Genomic DNA, 17,423 nt, shown 5'->3' on the forward strand with positions numbered 1-17,423 from the left:
AGCTATGTCAATGCTTGAAGTCCTGCAGATGTGCCCCACCCACCGAAAATCCCTACTTTCTGCTCTAGGCACAATCGACCCATCCAATTCTGCTTCATGGTCTTTGACTTGGACAAAGCTACTCCACGTCTACCCTCAACCATTTCTTTCAAAATCTCTGTCTCAGTCCATAATATAAACATTCATCGTTGCATTGTCGACGAAGGGGCTTCCATAAACATCATGTCCAAATCTGTTTCGCAGAGGTTAGGATCCCCCGAACTTAAGCCTTCTGACATAACGCTTAGAGAATACGATGGGTGCCCCTCTACTCCTGTTGGTTTATACCCTAGCATACCAGTTAGGTTGGATGGAAAATCTATGTTAATAGACATTGAAGTACTTGACACCCATTTAGATTACAACATCCTCCTAGGGCGAATTTATATGTACAAAATGCTCGTTGTTGTCTCATCGGTGTTTATAATAATGATGTTCCCCCATGAAGGAAAGATCATTACTATTGACCAACTCACATACTATGAAAAGGAAACCCTACCCACTCTAGATGAAGTGTTGGCCTTAGTAACGTCCTCCCATGAGGTGATCACTACTTACACTAAGCTCAGCCAAGGCCAATTTAAGTCATTAACTCTCCTAGGAGCATTCCCAGGAGACCCTCTGGTAATACAAGAAATTATCCCAAATACCAGAGCACCTGTGGGCATGATGATTTCATCAAACACCACCCAAGGCCCAGAAACAGTTTTAGACAAACCACCCCTGCAACTAAAGAGTTAAGGACCTTGTCTCATAGCACCACCCAAAACTTGGAATCAGTTCCAGGCACCCCACCCCCTGCAACTGAATAATTCAGGGCTTTACCTTAAGCGATTAAGTAACTCCCTTTTTATGCCGCCCAACTAGCTTTGTCTCACACTAAACCATGGCAACTCTCACATTAACAAATATGGCTCTCGCAATACTAGTTTGGTACCTGGTGCCCATGACCATGAAGCTGAGTCAAGGCACATGCAGGAAGGAGGTTTCCCTATACCTCCACCATTGGAAACCACCTTTACTCAAAACCATCCTACTCGCCCACCAACCGGAGTCAGCAGAAGGGAAAAGAAAAACAGTAAAAAAGGATAATTTTCCAATTCCTACAGAACAAGGCAACCCTGTGTATTATGTGAGGAATTCGGGCACCCAAATCATATATGCCCCGAATTAGACGAGTTAAAAAAATCATGAATTCCTCTAAAATATCGGTAACCACAGCTCCACCAAAAGGAGCGAAAGTCGTACCCTTGTGTAAAAAGGAAGTACGCACCAATCATGTATGTGCTATATGCGATAAACATGTACACTATACTCATCATTGTCCTAATATCCCCTAACTCCAAGAACAACTAAAAGTGCTCATTCAAGCCAACATGAATAAGCCCAAGTGCCAACCCAACCTCAAAAGGATGATAAATGTCAAAAAATCTTATACATACAAGAAGAGGCATCATCCAGCTTTGCACCTACCTACAACACACGAAGGCAGAATAAGAAATATTTCCACCGCTCTACATTACCATGTGCTATATGGGATGACCCTACCCATCCGGTAAACTACTGCCTAGAATTATGGACACATTACCAAGTCCAACCCACCACTCAGGAGGACCAAAGAAGAAAACTTAGGCGCCAGCACCAGATTCGCGCGTTATGTGAGGAAAATCACCATAGACGGAGGTGCTCTCACCTTCCCCAATTCCACAAAACATTGAATTTCGTATGCAAATTCATGAAGGAAAATCCTTATCTATTGGACTCGGATACAGAGTCCACAGAACCCACCCCCTACCTGGGGAAGAAGGACCCCTAGATATCCTATGTGTGTTTGAGGAGAAAAGATGGCTAGGCCCTCGTCATTTCACCTCTAATCACTATCACCATTCTAGACTAGGCCAAAAGCAATCAAAAACATCCTAGAAAAGAAGCTTCCCATCACATGTGCATTATGCAACAAACCCAACCATTTCATCAATAAATGCCACAAACTGAGTAAGTTTAATGACATCTTCCACTTAGTGGCCCACATCCCATATAAGCACATATCAAACCAAGAAAAAATTACACAGTGTTATTGTCACATATGCTCTCAATTCCACCACACAAGGAATTGTCAGTACCTTACACGGTTCTATGCAGCAAGAGAAGCACTAAAACCAATTGACACAAATAGGCCATGCCATAACAAGCCCTTGCCCCGGAGATGGATATCTCCACCTATCGCGCAATGAAAACGAGGCAACAACATCCCACACCATGAGTAGCACTGCCTCTCATACAATCTATTCAGTTAGCTCTGAACTAATTCATAGAAACCCTGCCCATAGCACAATTGATACCTTTATACCGCACAAATTTCCAGAACAACAAAAAGAGGGTCAAGGCCTCGTTCGACTGCAACATCACCCCTCAAACATTTACCGAGGGAGAGTTAGTCCTCTACTACGATGTCGCCCAAGAAATAGTAGGACTTTGAAAGTTTGAAACCCTTTGGAAGGGCCCATATATCATCAAGCATTAACTCCACAAGGAGGCATACATACCATCAAATTCCAACAGGACTTGCATAAAAAATCCCGTCAATGGTCTCTACCTCAAAAAAAATCATCCATAAAATGTTAGAGTAAGCATGTATGTACAATGAATTATTGTTTATGATGATCACCTCATCATGTATTTATTCTAAAAAACACTCTCTTCTCATGTCAACAAATGGATCTTTCACCATCTTAACACCACGGATTTGTTGACGACGCATCTTAATGGTCGCAAAATATCATTGTTGCAGCATGGGCCATATACTCTCTTAACCGGAAACCTTGTCTCTTCAATGGACTTTGTATCATGTCAGCCACCAACAATCAAGAAGAATATGATGTCGTCATAGGCCTCTTGGCTGATGCCCACCACCTAGGTATCTATCACCTACATGTATTCCTTGATTCCCAACTCATAGTATCACAGTTATATAGGACGTTCCAAGTCCGTGATCTATGTCTTTTTCGAAAGTATATGCATGAACAAAGCTAGACATTTTGATCAAATCACATTTACACATATACCCAGATAATAAAATCATATAGCTAATCGCATTATTATTCAAATCCCAGACTTGTATGCATCACATATATATAACCATCAAGATTTATAAAAACATCAACACAAGATACATCTAGAAATGTAAATGCATAAATACACCAACAAGTATGTACACATATAACACATCATGAGAGCCGCCAAAAATAACCTCATATATACATCAAAAAAAAATATATGAGTACAAAATATCATTGGCCCACAACAAAGAAGAATAAGTCAGCAAAATATAAGGGAGAATCCTCATAAATGGCTGCTTGCCTTGGTACATACATCATCTCGACGAAAAAACCAAAAATACATAATCAGTCTCCCTAGGGCCCTGGTGGCCTGATCTCTGCATCAGGTGCCAATATGGGACCTGTTGTAGGCGTCGCCATAGAAATACGATGAAAAGTTGGTTGATGATCCCACTCTTGGGACATTGTCACCTCAACCACAACCTTTGGAAGGTGAGCCCATCCCTCAAAGGGCACACCTCTGATCAGGGACTCCACTCATCCCTAGGAGTCACAACACCATTGTAACTCCACCTTTGTAGCATCTTGTTGCACCTTAGCCTCCTCAGCCCGCGCGACCAGTCTTTGTATATCCATAGATCCCTCTCAGGAGGTCCCGCCAATATCAAATCGAAGTCATTGCATCGGTCGCTCTAAGGCACCTTGAGGAGCAAGTGGTCTCCTCAATACCCAGGGTCTCTGAGGAATAAGGGCATCCCCCGCAAAGCCCATATGTCTCAGATCAGGCCAACCCAGATAGGCCAATGGTCGCCCCTACGATCCCCCATATGCAAGTAAACAAATCATAGTGTCAATATCATCATAAATCATAAATACATGAAAAAACACATATGTATACAAATGCAGAAAAAACAAACATATACTTGCTGGTCCCCAGGCAGAACTTGGAGGAAGCCCCATCTTTGGATCACTCTAGAAGTCAACTCCATGGTATAGGTAGTCCAAAATAAGTTATGGGTTGGACACCATGTCATTCCAATAACGACCCACCTCTCCTTCGCCCTTTGATGGCATCGCCTGTCCCCAACGGCGCATGCGAGGCTCCCAATGAGGCCTCTCTGGTACTACAAGAACAGGGCAGAGCATAACCACCTGCTTAGAGAGTATGGCGCAAAGCATACTCCCGTAACCAAAACTCCTCAGCGTCAAACGTTGAACCTAGGTAACCTAAGACATCATTCCCTGATGCAATAGTTGTGCCTAGCTAAAGAAAACCCCCGCCTGTAGCCGCTGTAGAAATGATATGTGCGTCCCTGAACACCAGTTGGGGGACGCCGACCCCACCAGTCTAACGATCATAACCAACATTGCTTGCTCGACTAGATCCTCCATCGTTGCAATCCTCACGTAGTCATCTAAAATAGAGTTAGGGCCGCAGTTCCCATCAACCCAAACCCTAATGCCAACATCCGCTGTGGGAAGAGGACAGGGAAGCACCTCCCTTCACGGCATCAATCCAATAATGAAATAGATATCGACTTGCACTAATAGCGGAAGGTCGATATGACGAATAATCATCATCTAATGATTCGCATCCCAAAAACTAACCAAATATTGCAAGAACCTATCCTGCGACCTCATCAACGAGTTCTGAAGAAACTTCAGTAACCCCCACTGTGCCAGATAATGCCTCACTCCAGGATCCTGTGACACAACAGTCCAGAGAAGCACCCAGTCTCTCTCTCTCCAAATGATCTTGCCACCCAAGATGCCACAAGTCAGAAAAGAGAAGCCCTTAGGTCCTCAAAAAATAAAAAAGGGGCAAAAAACAACTTTTTCCTCACCGCGCACCTGTTTCCTAAACAGACGCAGGGTGCACGTGCATGTCCTCAAGAACAATGCACATTGCACATGTTTTTATCTCATACAGTCACACACATGTCGTGTAAAAGCTTGGGAAATGTGAGACGAGCCCCAGAGGGGTTCATCGTGAAAACCCAAGACTCAGATGCGCAGAACATGCGTCTGAGTAACCCTTTCTTGCGGGGTAGTCACTGTTATCACCCCAAGAAACTCTCCTAGGTTGTATCTCGGAGATGATTAGGAACATTACAAACTCAACAAAATGTTGGAAATGGATGAATGGAAGGAATGATGCTTGTCCAAGCCAGATAACCACTTCTACTATGCTTAACTCCAGACATGGGTGAACACCCCCAGACTACAAGGCTTTAGACCACCAATTACTCACAGTTTGAGGATTAGGTTAACATGGAGAATATTGACCACACCAGCAGATGCACAGGACCCTGTGATGGCCGGATGCAACCAGTAAAGAGGTCTGCAAATCTATTTCCTAATGCACAGACAGGATGACAGATCTCTGGCACTAAGTAAACAGAAACCTGCATAACACATTCAATGATACATACTAGAATTCAACACAGAGGTCGTATGATAGCTCCTCTAATGCTAAATATCAAGAGCACATGAACAAATGCATAATAGGCACAGCCTAGAACAAAATAGAAGTGGACAGTGAGCAATTAACAACAAAAGAACCTTGTATTAGCTGAAAATGAAGACCAGACGCTGCAAGTATCAAAGTAGTTACAGTCTCCAGAAGTTGAACCTTACATCAAAACTACAACCATAAACCTATTACATCGTGTGTCTAGGTATATATAGAATCTGTTTACAAAATTGCTCTGCTAAGCTATGCGTGGAGGTGTTTTAATGAACCACCAACCACATTTACATTCATATATGGGTCTCTGTTGTAGATTGACTACTTTGATGGATGAATTTAATCTTTCTGGTGCTCTGCAGTCCTTCTCTGCTTAGGTGGAGTGTTGTATGAATGAAACTCCATAATTGTTAAATGCCTTTGACTACTCGAGGCCGTCCTTTTTCTTCTCGGCCATCTCCTTCCTTAAATACAGTTGTTGAGGATCAAAGAACAGCTGGGTACAGGTAGTTGGCCACCTTCTTCCTTCATATGCGCGGGACAAGCCAAAGACATGAAAACTGCATGGGGAATGAATGGAGGGCAAGGAATAAATGTTATCCGTTGGATCACATGGATGGACGGCGGAGATTGATTTGCAGGAGCTACCGGGAGATACAGGGGGAGGACGATCACAGGCCGTTGGATCTGGAGTGGGAAGATCCAACGGTGATCGGGCGGAGGACGTGCACGAGGGTTAGGAAGTGAGGAGGGTAGTTTTGGCGGTGAGCAATATTCCCCGCACCGCTTTCGGAGGATGGCAGTAAAGGTACAATGGTCAGCGATCACAGTCTTTGCGCAACATGTGGCATATGGGACGGGGCCAAAACCATTTTCCCCGCGAGCTAATGTGTGGTCAGTTTGTGGGCGCGGGAGGAGCGATTATCGTTGGGTAGAATGAATGAACGACGAATGAAGGAAGACATTATCGGGAAGCGCAAAAGGCAGAAAGACTAAGTTATAGGCAAATACACTATCGGAGGCAGAAAGCAAACTTGAAATTTTATACACGGGAGCAGTGTCATATCGAGTCCGCCCTTCAGGTCACTGTCGCATATCGCACTGCCCCAAGGTTCCTTTGTATTTCGTTTATACAAAAAAAACACAAAAATACATTGAAAATGGGCTTTGGCGGACGTGAAAGACTATACATTTTTCATATGAAACCCATCGGGTTCGAGTCTTATCGCATCACACACATATACATAAAGGCCCTGCCCCTTTGATCTTTGCCGATAGCGATATAGCGATGCGATGTGGGCCGTCGATCCGCGCACGCGATCGACGATCCACATTACATCGTTGATCGCAATCGCTCAATGCATACTGTCTGCGCTGATTTTCCTTCGCCGATGCGATCTGCTGATTAGATCTGGACCGTTGATCAGCCAGATCTAACGGCTGCTGTGCAATGCCCAGTTTAAGCTTGCGGAAATGCATTTGCATGATTTTAAAGTGTTTTGGGCCTCCCGATAGAGTATTTCCGCTCTTCCAAGGGCTCTCCTCTTGCGATGTTTTTGACTTTGAATGATCCTTAAGAGGATTTTGAAGACTATATGTGTATGCCGTCAACCCCTTTGAGCACAACCAAGCAAACCAAGCTTGTCTCTGACCATAGCAAATCCTCGTTGTATAGCAGAGCTAACAGTCACCAAGGTTGACCTTAAAAAAGGTCGTAAAGGGGAACTATGTACGACCTACCTAACCTACAAAAATAAAATCACAAAGTCTAGGGCTCAAGCTCTTACCTGTCTCTCTCTGCTTGAATCCCAGGTGCACAGGCTAACCACAATTGTAAGAAATGCTCCAGGAAATCTCTCTAACCTCTACAGCTCAGTAATGCGAATGATTGATATTTGGGCCCCTTGGCCCTATCTATCGTCCTTTTTGCCATCTCTTGGGGTACATTACAGAAGCCTGGGATCTCCATTGACAAAATCGAAAGAGACGCAAAGATCAGTCCCTCGACATCTTCATCATGGAACCCTCCATTCCGATAAATACAAAAAAAATCATTTTTCAGCATGTTGCTTATGTTAGATAGTTCTCCAACTCTCTAAGTCCATAAAATTCATTGTATATATATGTCTTGAATGATTCTTTCACTTTGGGTGTTGGTTGTATCCATTGCAGGAACATCACACATGGTCAGTTTCAACCAACAACTCGATAAGCAAAAATAGAGCAGGTATCATTCTCCACTCAACATGATAGGCTTTCCCCTAAAAACATTTTCATATCCTAACATCATTTCTCCGAAATGTGCCATAACTTCCATCATCTTGACTGTGCTTATCACCATCTCACACTTGTACATGATAAGCATTCACGTCGGTCGATATAACCTCCCCCCCCCCATGGCTCCCTTCATCATTGTAGATCCTTCTTCACGCAAAGGATCCATGACCACTCACTCCGGCCCAGGAACCATCTCACATGCATATCTAAAATTTTAGCCTCATTATGTTGCATCCATTATGCATTCACCCCATTTCCTTATCCCTCTCACAATACTAACAGATGAACCTTTGCATCCTACATTTGGTCTATCGTTCATCCACATGACATAGCCCATTTTTACCACCTCATCCATCTAACAAGAAGACCAACCAATGGGTTCCCCACCCTCAGTTGATACATTACACCTTCACATAGGTTACCATCATCATGGAGCACCTGTCTTCGTGGTTTTACATCCAAACCAACCCCTATTCTTTTGGCAAGTGTACAAAGGTTTTTTCAAAAAAAAAAAGAAATCTCCCACCCACATTTGATTTTTACAATTTAGGATCTTCGCCTGCCGGTAGTCTCTAATTACCTTTGGTCACATCTCATCAAAAAACCACCCCCATTTTTAACGTTCATCAAAAAATCACTTACACCCATCTTGGAAATCCTACCGACTCCAGGATCATCAAAAAGCATGTTTTGACCGCCGTCGTTTTCATATCAAGATCTAACCTCAGAATATCTGTATCCTCCAATATCGATAGTCGTTGCTATCATGACTATCTGACCCAAGTTATTACAATTTGTTCATATCTCACATTGATTTCTTGACTCACCATGTCGGGCGGATGACACCCCTTTCCTGTCGACTTCAACAAATATATTCCAGGAAAGAGGTAGTACCTTGGATACTCCCTCCCTTAATAGGGATATCCTTGGGTGGCACATTGGGAACCATTATTTCCCAATGATGTCATTGGTCCCCTTGACATTCAACATCAACTCAAGCATTCATGTCAAGGTGGTGCTATACTTAGTCACTATTGCAGCTCAATCACTTAGTCAAATACCCATGCATCATTAAGCACCTCATTGAGCAGTGCTTATATTATGATTTGGGGAGGTACCTGCTGCCAAAGACCTATGCATACCACAACACCCATCAACAAGTGCTTCACTAAGATATGCACAAGAGAACAATATTGGGCCTATTTGACCAAAAAGTGCCCCTGAGGGCGTCAACAATTTTCATCATCAACTATCAGCACGCCGATAACCACCACATTAACTAGACACAAATCAGTTGTTGTTCGATTGTAATTAGTTATGATCAGCCATCGTGATGAGCATGGTACATACCCACCTCCTATAGACACACCATTATTGTAGTTCTTTCACCAGAGCATGGGTATCATTCATACTCAGTCAAGGGGTTTTTCTCTACTCATCTCCACAATAAGTTATCCTCTCTCTCGAAAAGTTAATCAGAATCTCCAAAGGAAATGAAAATGTGATGTATTTCAGCTATAAGCTCTCTCCTAACCTCATACATCAAGGGACAACTATTAACACCGAAAAACTATGCACCTGTTAGTACAATTCAAAAGACATTAAAAGTGTCCAGCAGAATGCACAGGTGGATATTTTTCCTGTCGAATAAATTACGAAGATTAAAAAATCAAAAGTTCACCTAAGGTCCAAAGTTTATAAAAGAAATTAATGAAGGTCGCACATATGTTTCTTTGATAAAAACGTGCATGCGGTATAACACCAAAAATTCGCACGGTTTCAGAAAAGGATGACTTAGCAATCCAGGACCACTTTACACACTTGGGGTCGATTCTCTCACATGAGATCATTCCGGTACAACCGGATTTGAGTTGCCTTGGAGAAGTGAAACCCTCAAAAAAGTCCTCTTGTCCTACTCATGTGTCTTTTTCATACATGTATCAAGAGAGGGAAGATGGATTCAAAAAACTCTATATAAATAGGCCATTGGAGAGCCAAAAACAAGAGACATTGTTATGCTAGCAAAATTGTTGTTTGAGTAAACCACCATTTCATTGTCAAATCCAAGGAAGTGAAGAGCACTAGCATGTTGGCCAAATTGCTTCTAAGCAACCCAACATCTTAGTGAGTGAAGACGAATCCACGCTTTGGAGAGTCTTCACACTTCTTTGAGAGAGAGGACAAACTTGCAAAGAGATTGAGGAAAAGAAACCCCCTTGCTGAGGATTTTTGAGCTCCCTAGCTCAAGGAATTCTCTTCAAGTGTATCAGATCCTAATTGTATTAAACCTTTACCACCAACAATCAATAAAGGGAGATTTTTCCACATATTATTGATGTGTTTGCTCCATTTGAGCATTGTTTTGTTTATGTACCTCTTTGTTTACGTTTATGTTTATGTATGTATTGTTTCCACTATTTACAATGTTGTTTTTATTTAAGTATGCCCACTAACAACACCAATTTTGACTGTGATCCTTTGCAAGTAACAATCCACTTTTAAGGGAGCTTTTTTTGGTACACTTGTGCTCCAAAAACATTACAACAATAGACAACCTGGTTACTTACACTCTACATTTACCTGTTGACAATCCAAGCATCTAGACACAAACCCTGCCACTTCCCTCTTCAAATTCAACTAATAATAGAACTTCTTCACCACTGTCAATGTCTTCTGATATCTTGGGTGACATGAATATGACTTAGCATGAAATTCCCTCAAGATAAGATTCTTGAGCTCACTGTTGTCTGGCACATATATTTTTCCCCAAATTGACCAAGCCATTTGTCGTGAGACGATAGTCCACATCCTTATGACATGTGCCCTATTTTAACCTGTGTATAAGCTCCATGTACTTGTCATCCTATTGACTTTCCTACAAGATCCGATCTTGTAAATCTGTACCATAAGAACTCATTGCTACTATGTGATTTACTTGCATCCGCCTTCTAAGAGAATCTGTAACCCTGTTCTCTTTACCTTTAATATACCTGATCTCAAAGTCGAAATCACTGATCATGGCCAACCATCTAGCTTGTCTAAAATTCAGACTTGATTGGTCAAATAGATACCTCAATCCACTGTGATCACTCATGAATATGAATTTCCTACCAAGAAGATAATGCCTCCACATCTTTAAAGCATGGATGATTGCTTCCAACTCAAGATCATGTGTTAGATAATTTTTCTTGTGCTAGTTCAATTTCCTTGATTTATAGCATACCTCCTGTCCTTACTACATAAGGAATCCAACGAGTCCTCTCTTGCAAGCTTTTGTGCACACCATAAATTCTTTTTCTGGATCTTCAATCTTTGACACTAGAACATTTGTCAAAAACTCCTTCAACTACTCAAAAATTGCTACACATTCCCCTGTCCATTCAAATTTCTTACCTTTCCTTTGCAATGATGTAATAGGATATGAAATGTGAGAGAAGTTCCTGATGAACCTCCTTTAATAACTTGCTAACCCCATGAACGATCTTACCTCATCCACATTTATAGGATCTGCCCATTCCATGATAACCCTTATCTTCTCTGAATCCATTGCAATTCCTTCCATAGAAACCACATGCCCTAAGTAGTGTACCTCTGTTTGAAAGAAATTGCATTTATTGATCTTAGAATACAACTGATGCTCTCTAACAATCTCAATACTGAGCTTAGTGTACAACTGATTTCTACCAAAATACTTTGATTAATCTCAATACTGTTGATAAATGTTTGGCATGATCTTACTCATTCTTAAAATATACCAATATATCATCAATGAATACAATAACAAACTTGTCAAGATAAGGATTTAATACACTATTCATCAAGCACATAAAAGTAGTTGGAGCATTAGTCAAAACAAATGGAACTAAAAAAAACTCATAATGCCCATACCTGGTCCGGAAAATAGTCTTGTAAATATCCTCTTGTTTGATGTGTACCTGATGCTATCTTGATCTCAGATCAATCTTTGAGAACATTGCTGCTCCCTTCAACTGATCCAACAAGTCATCAATCCTCGGAAACAGATACCTATTCTTGATGGTCAGCTTGTTCAACTCCCTATAATCAATGCTTAACTTGAGAGTACCTTCCTTCTTCTTCACATACAACATTGGTGCACCCTAAGGTGATACACTTGGCCTAATGTATCCCTTTTCAATCATTTATTTTAACTGCAACTTTAGCTCCACTAACTCTGGTGTGTTCATCATGTAAGATTCCTTTGAAGTTGGTGTTTCCCTTGATACCAACTCAATAGAAAATTATACTTCCCTATGGGGCGGAAACTTTGAAATATTTGCCGAAAAGACATCCTAAAACTACTATATAACTGGGTATCTTCTCAAGACATCTGCATCCTCAACTTCCTTACCTTTGTCACTAGAAATATGCATTGCAAATAACACACACTCTTTCCTATGATTGTGCTTCACCTAATTAGCTATAACCATTATGACTGATGTTACCTTCTTCTTACCCTGTGTTGACGGTGCTGGACCCACCAACATTCAAGGGCTCTCCCCGATGTGAAGTCCCAATTAGACCTCACATCATTTGGTGTAGGAGTCCCATCTAGTATAAATGCCCTATTGTCGAATTCTTAAATATTTTCCATAGCTCTAACTGTCAACAAGAGAGAGGGATGCAATGGTATCTTCAAAAAGCATGAAGGTGTGCCTGGTGAGTGTTCAGTTGCAACTATGTCAAGGTTCTTCTACTGCAGAAGGGGGGATAAAAGTAAGCCTCTAAGTGAGAGGCAATAATACCACCCAAGAAGAGACACAAATGAACCAAGATACATATACATCTAGCGGAATAGTCCACAATGGATTTTACATTTGTTACAACTAATAAATGAAGAAAGATCTATCTAATATCTCGCAAAATAGTCCACAAGGATGGGACAACAATAACAACCATTACAACACATTTTCAATAAGATAAGTACTAAAATAACTAGAATAGTTAAACTATATTAGCACATGTGAAAGAAAACATGAAATACAAACATCTGTAGAATAGTCTTACAAACATTCATAGTCCATCCATGAAGAACATGTTGGCCTTAAAGGCTTATGTTATTAAGTAAAAGTTCCAAGATACATAGTTACAATGTACATCACTAGCTGTAGTAGTGGAGCATTGGAGCCACTACTTTCTCCTCAAAGAACTAGCTTATCTCTCTGATGTCTTGTGGGAGGAGCCAAGGTGAAAAAGTCCTTTTCCCATACAGAGAGGGAGTATATATAACCAAGGGTGACTCTTTGACTACCCTCATGACTGTTTGACTTCCTATGACTTTTCAACTTACATGAATCTTTACATTCCATGTGTCCTTTGGAATTCCACATTACAATACATTTGAATACAATAATACATGTTACATAATAGTGATGTGGAATATGACCACTCATGACATGACATGACATTGCTAACATGGACTGCTTGATGATGTGGCAATGTCAAGTCATTATTGCTACTAAGTATTGGATGTCTTCTTGAAGATGCTTTCTCTTCACCTCTGCATGGCTTGGTGATGTGGAATCTTCAATGATCTTCAGTCTTGGATGGTGGTCGCAAACTAGTGTCCCTTCACTTTCTCTTGATTGATAAAATTGATAGTTCAACTACAAGAGAGTCTTTAGGCATGCTCCCCTCCTTCTTCTCCTTCTCCATCATCTTGCCATGACATGATCAGGTACATGTTCCTTCAATTCACTCATGACGAGATGACAACAATCCAAAAAACCCCTAGTCTACGATGATGCATTTTGATCTACCAAGTTAGCCGGAAACAAGTGACAGGCCGGGAAGAGGGACTCAGTGACTACGCAATGCACAATTCTAGTAGCCAGGGGGGAAGCTTGAGCTCTAAGACTACGCAGTGCATAGCTCAGGCAAGTCTGGAGGACAAGACTGCATAGTTTCCAGAGCCAGTGGGGACAGGCTGAGGGAATTGACATTGGGGAAACCAACTGTGCATTTTTGGAAGTCAAGGGAGGTTGGGCTTCTATACAACTACGCATTTCAAGGACTCATGGGATGAGTTTGAGGCTTGAGTATGCGAATTGCACAATTTAAGTTGGGATGGAAGACATGATTGCACAATTCTGGAGGTCAAGGCCTAAGCTTGGGCAAAGAAATTGCGTAGTGCAGCAGTCCTGGGAGATAGGAATTGTGCATTGTGCAGTGCCAAGTAGCAAGGTGACAACTAGAGGGCTAAGACTTCAAAGTGCACAATTTAGGAGAGGCCCAGAGAGGCTAGGTTTCTCAGCCGGGAAGTTTTTTTCAAAAATGGTTGTGTGGGATCAGTGAGATAGGTGATGAACTGTGATTAAACTTGATTGTGATCACACACTTATAATACTTTGATGACACGACAACATAGATCATCTAAACACATGAACAAATCATTTCCCTCAATGTAACTGCTTTACGACAAGATGTGACAAGTGTGATACTTAAGATAGACTTTGAGATGACCGTGACGACACTTGTGTGATAGTTCTCAGAAATTTTGTGAATGAGTGTGACATATGTTTAAATACTTAGAAAAATTCATATAAAAAAATATAGGCCTTTGAAACCATCAGAAAATGCTTGTAAACATTGCATGATAACCCAACATGCCAAAAGACGATAGTTAATCCAACATGCAAAGGGGAACAAAAAACTACAAGGAAGCTCATGAAATAAACTCTAGTGTTTGCAGAAACAATGTTCAAGACCAAGGAAGGCTCCAAAATTGAGTGAGCCAAAATTTTGGAGGGTGTTGCGGTAACTACAACACTTGGAAACATACCGGTTGAACTCCAACTTCTCTGTCTTGGTTCACTTATTCTATGCAGGACCTTGTTTCTTCAGGGAGTATTGATTCATCATGCATATTAATTTGGAATTCCAAATTACCCCATGATTAGACATGGTCCCCTCTATAACTTCTCAGTTGAACACAACATAAGATTCAACAAAATCATAATGTTTCGAGTTGGGAAGGGTAGTGTAGGTCACAAGCATAAGATTTCCAGAGTATAATTTTTCATCTCTAGGTTGCTCCACTACCAACAGGATTACACAATACCCCCACGCAGGAACACAAACATTGCTTTGATGCTAGCAAGGCTAGACAGTACTCCAGCGGGGTTTCTTGCTTCACCTCTCTACACATGAATCCTTCTCTTCTTTCGCCTTTATTTATTTATTTTAAAGAGGATTGTGCATCAAAACTTATTTATTTTGGGGCAGAAGAGGGATCCTGACTTATTGAGAGCAGGAGAGGTTGTTCCTTTAGAGAAGCATATAGAGACCTCTGATTTAGGTTTTCTCGTTTAGATTTTCCCCTTCTCCATTTCTACTAGTTGGATAAGCTTGAAAACACCAAAACATAAAGACCAAGTATAGGCATGAGGTTTCCAAACTAGACATGGGTTCATGGTTGGACCAAAACTCTCCTTACGGACGGATCATATTTTCTGTCAAAACTTCATCGGTCAAAAGATGTAACCAACACAAGGAAGATGGACAAAAGGCTAGCCAAATGCTGAAGTGTCACACGAATCTTTATAATTCGGCCACACACATACTTAGAATCCACAACATGTTCATGCACAACACTTATTCACATAACGAAAACCAAAACAAAACTCAAGCAGACAAACAAACAAACAAAAGAAAAGACTATGTACACAATGTAGGGCACAACCCCAGATATTCATTGAAAATAAAGTTTTAATTCTTGGCCATTGACGAGGAGGGATTCAATCTTCCCTTCAAGTGATTGAAGACAATAAGTGTTCTGTCCAAGCTCTTCTTGCACTATGAAAGGCCCAATCCACAGGGACTGAAACATAGTGTGTTTGTCTTTGTGCTCGTGGGATTTATCCCACTTTAAGACTAAGTCACCCACACTACAGTTGCTTTTCCCTATATACTTCTTGTTGAACCACCTCTTGATACTGTTGTTGGGAAAAGTATCCAATACGGAATGACCCTATCCCACTCTAAGGGTGATAGTACCTCAGCAACAACTGAATACAAAGCTATTCAAGATTACTTCTTTATGAGATGTAAGAGAGAGGAGGAAGAGATCCACTAACCGTTATCTTCCGCTAATGATTGATCCAATCTTCCCTCTTTGCTACTTGCTCCCAGCTCCTTGCTCTTTCACTGGCCCAGCTACACAAAGATCCTGCAAAAGCACAAGAAAGGGAAACTACAAGAAGCATACATCCATAACTGATTCAAGGATTAGAATAAATCAAATATACAAGCATCAATTCGCCATAGAGACACATGCATATAGAAGAACCTCAAATGCTTTATTAATGGAAGAAGTAAAGTTCTGAGAGTGTTACAACCATAAGAGGCCCAATCCAGCAACACCTCCCAGCAGAAAGAAATCTCCTCTTCACCTCCTTCAAAGCAATCACCCAATAGTTCTATGCACAAACCAACAGCACTTCCTTACATTCACAAGATTCCAGCCTCCCTAGACCTCATGAGAGAGCTCTATATATAGGAGATTTGGAGAAAGGATGAGTCAGCTTGAGTTTGGCATGAAGCTGACTAGTGTCCTCTCCCACTTTAGTTATACTTCAGTTCTTGAGTCCACTTGGAGTTTCTTGCTTCCACTTGGAGATCTAGATCCTCTTACTCATCACAAGGCGAATTCCCTGATCCAAGTGTCATTTTGGAAGCTTCCTGGGCATTTGACACCTTGCAGAATGACTGTGCCACTTGGCCAATCTCGCCCAGCGCAGGTAGCCTTCATTGCTTTTGACATTCAGCGCAGGTACAGAGTGGAGCAGTTGACATTCAGCGCAGATGCTCAGTGGGGCAGCTGACATGATCCAGAAATAGCTTATTTTTGAGTGTTTTCAGGTGGAGAACTGATTTTCAGTGCTGTGGTTTACTGACCTTGTTCCTCTAGGGGTAGGAACAACATGTTTAGGGACTTTGGATCCCTTAGATTATTGACATTTCATGCTTCATGCTGTAAGGCACAAAAATGTCTATAACAGATACGATTTTGGTGAAGTGGAAATTTTTCTTTTTCTTTCAAACTTTCTTCCTGTAGCTTATGAAGGGTATCCATCCTACGATGTACTAATAGACATGGCTTTCCTTGGATTCTTGCGACAGTTGGAGAGAAGGAAATTAGATGTTGGGCTGGAGGATGGCTTCTTTTATATACACTAGGAAGTAAGGGGAAGTGTTCATGGAAGGTTTCGGCGTGACTCGGTCATCCCATCAAGCATTTACCAAAGCAGAGTGCCAGTTTTGCTGCGTAGAGAATAGGGTCTTTTTGATAATGCAGATTAGGGTCTTATTCATAGATTCAGCAAGACCATTCCCATGTGGATAATAAATAGCTAAATGTTTCAATACAATTTCATTTTCCAATGCAAAATCGTAAAGTCTTATCAATGAAAAATATGTTGCATTGACGAAAATAATTGAAGTAGGAATGTCAAACCTGGAAATGATGTTTTGTTGTAGAAAGCTAATGACTTCCTGATCATTCACCTGTTTGAGCGGAATTTCCTCTATCCACTAAGTGAAGTAATCTATGACAATGAGGATGT

Source organism: Pinus tabuliformis, chromosome 9, assembly GCF_031772625.1.
Source record: "Pinus tabuliformis cultivar Carrire ecotype Pingquan chromosome 9, CPIR1, whole genome shotgun sequence".
Taxonomy (NCBI): domain Eukaryota; kingdom Viridiplantae; phylum Streptophyta; class Pinopsida; order Pinales; family Pinaceae; genus Pinus; species Pinus tabuliformis.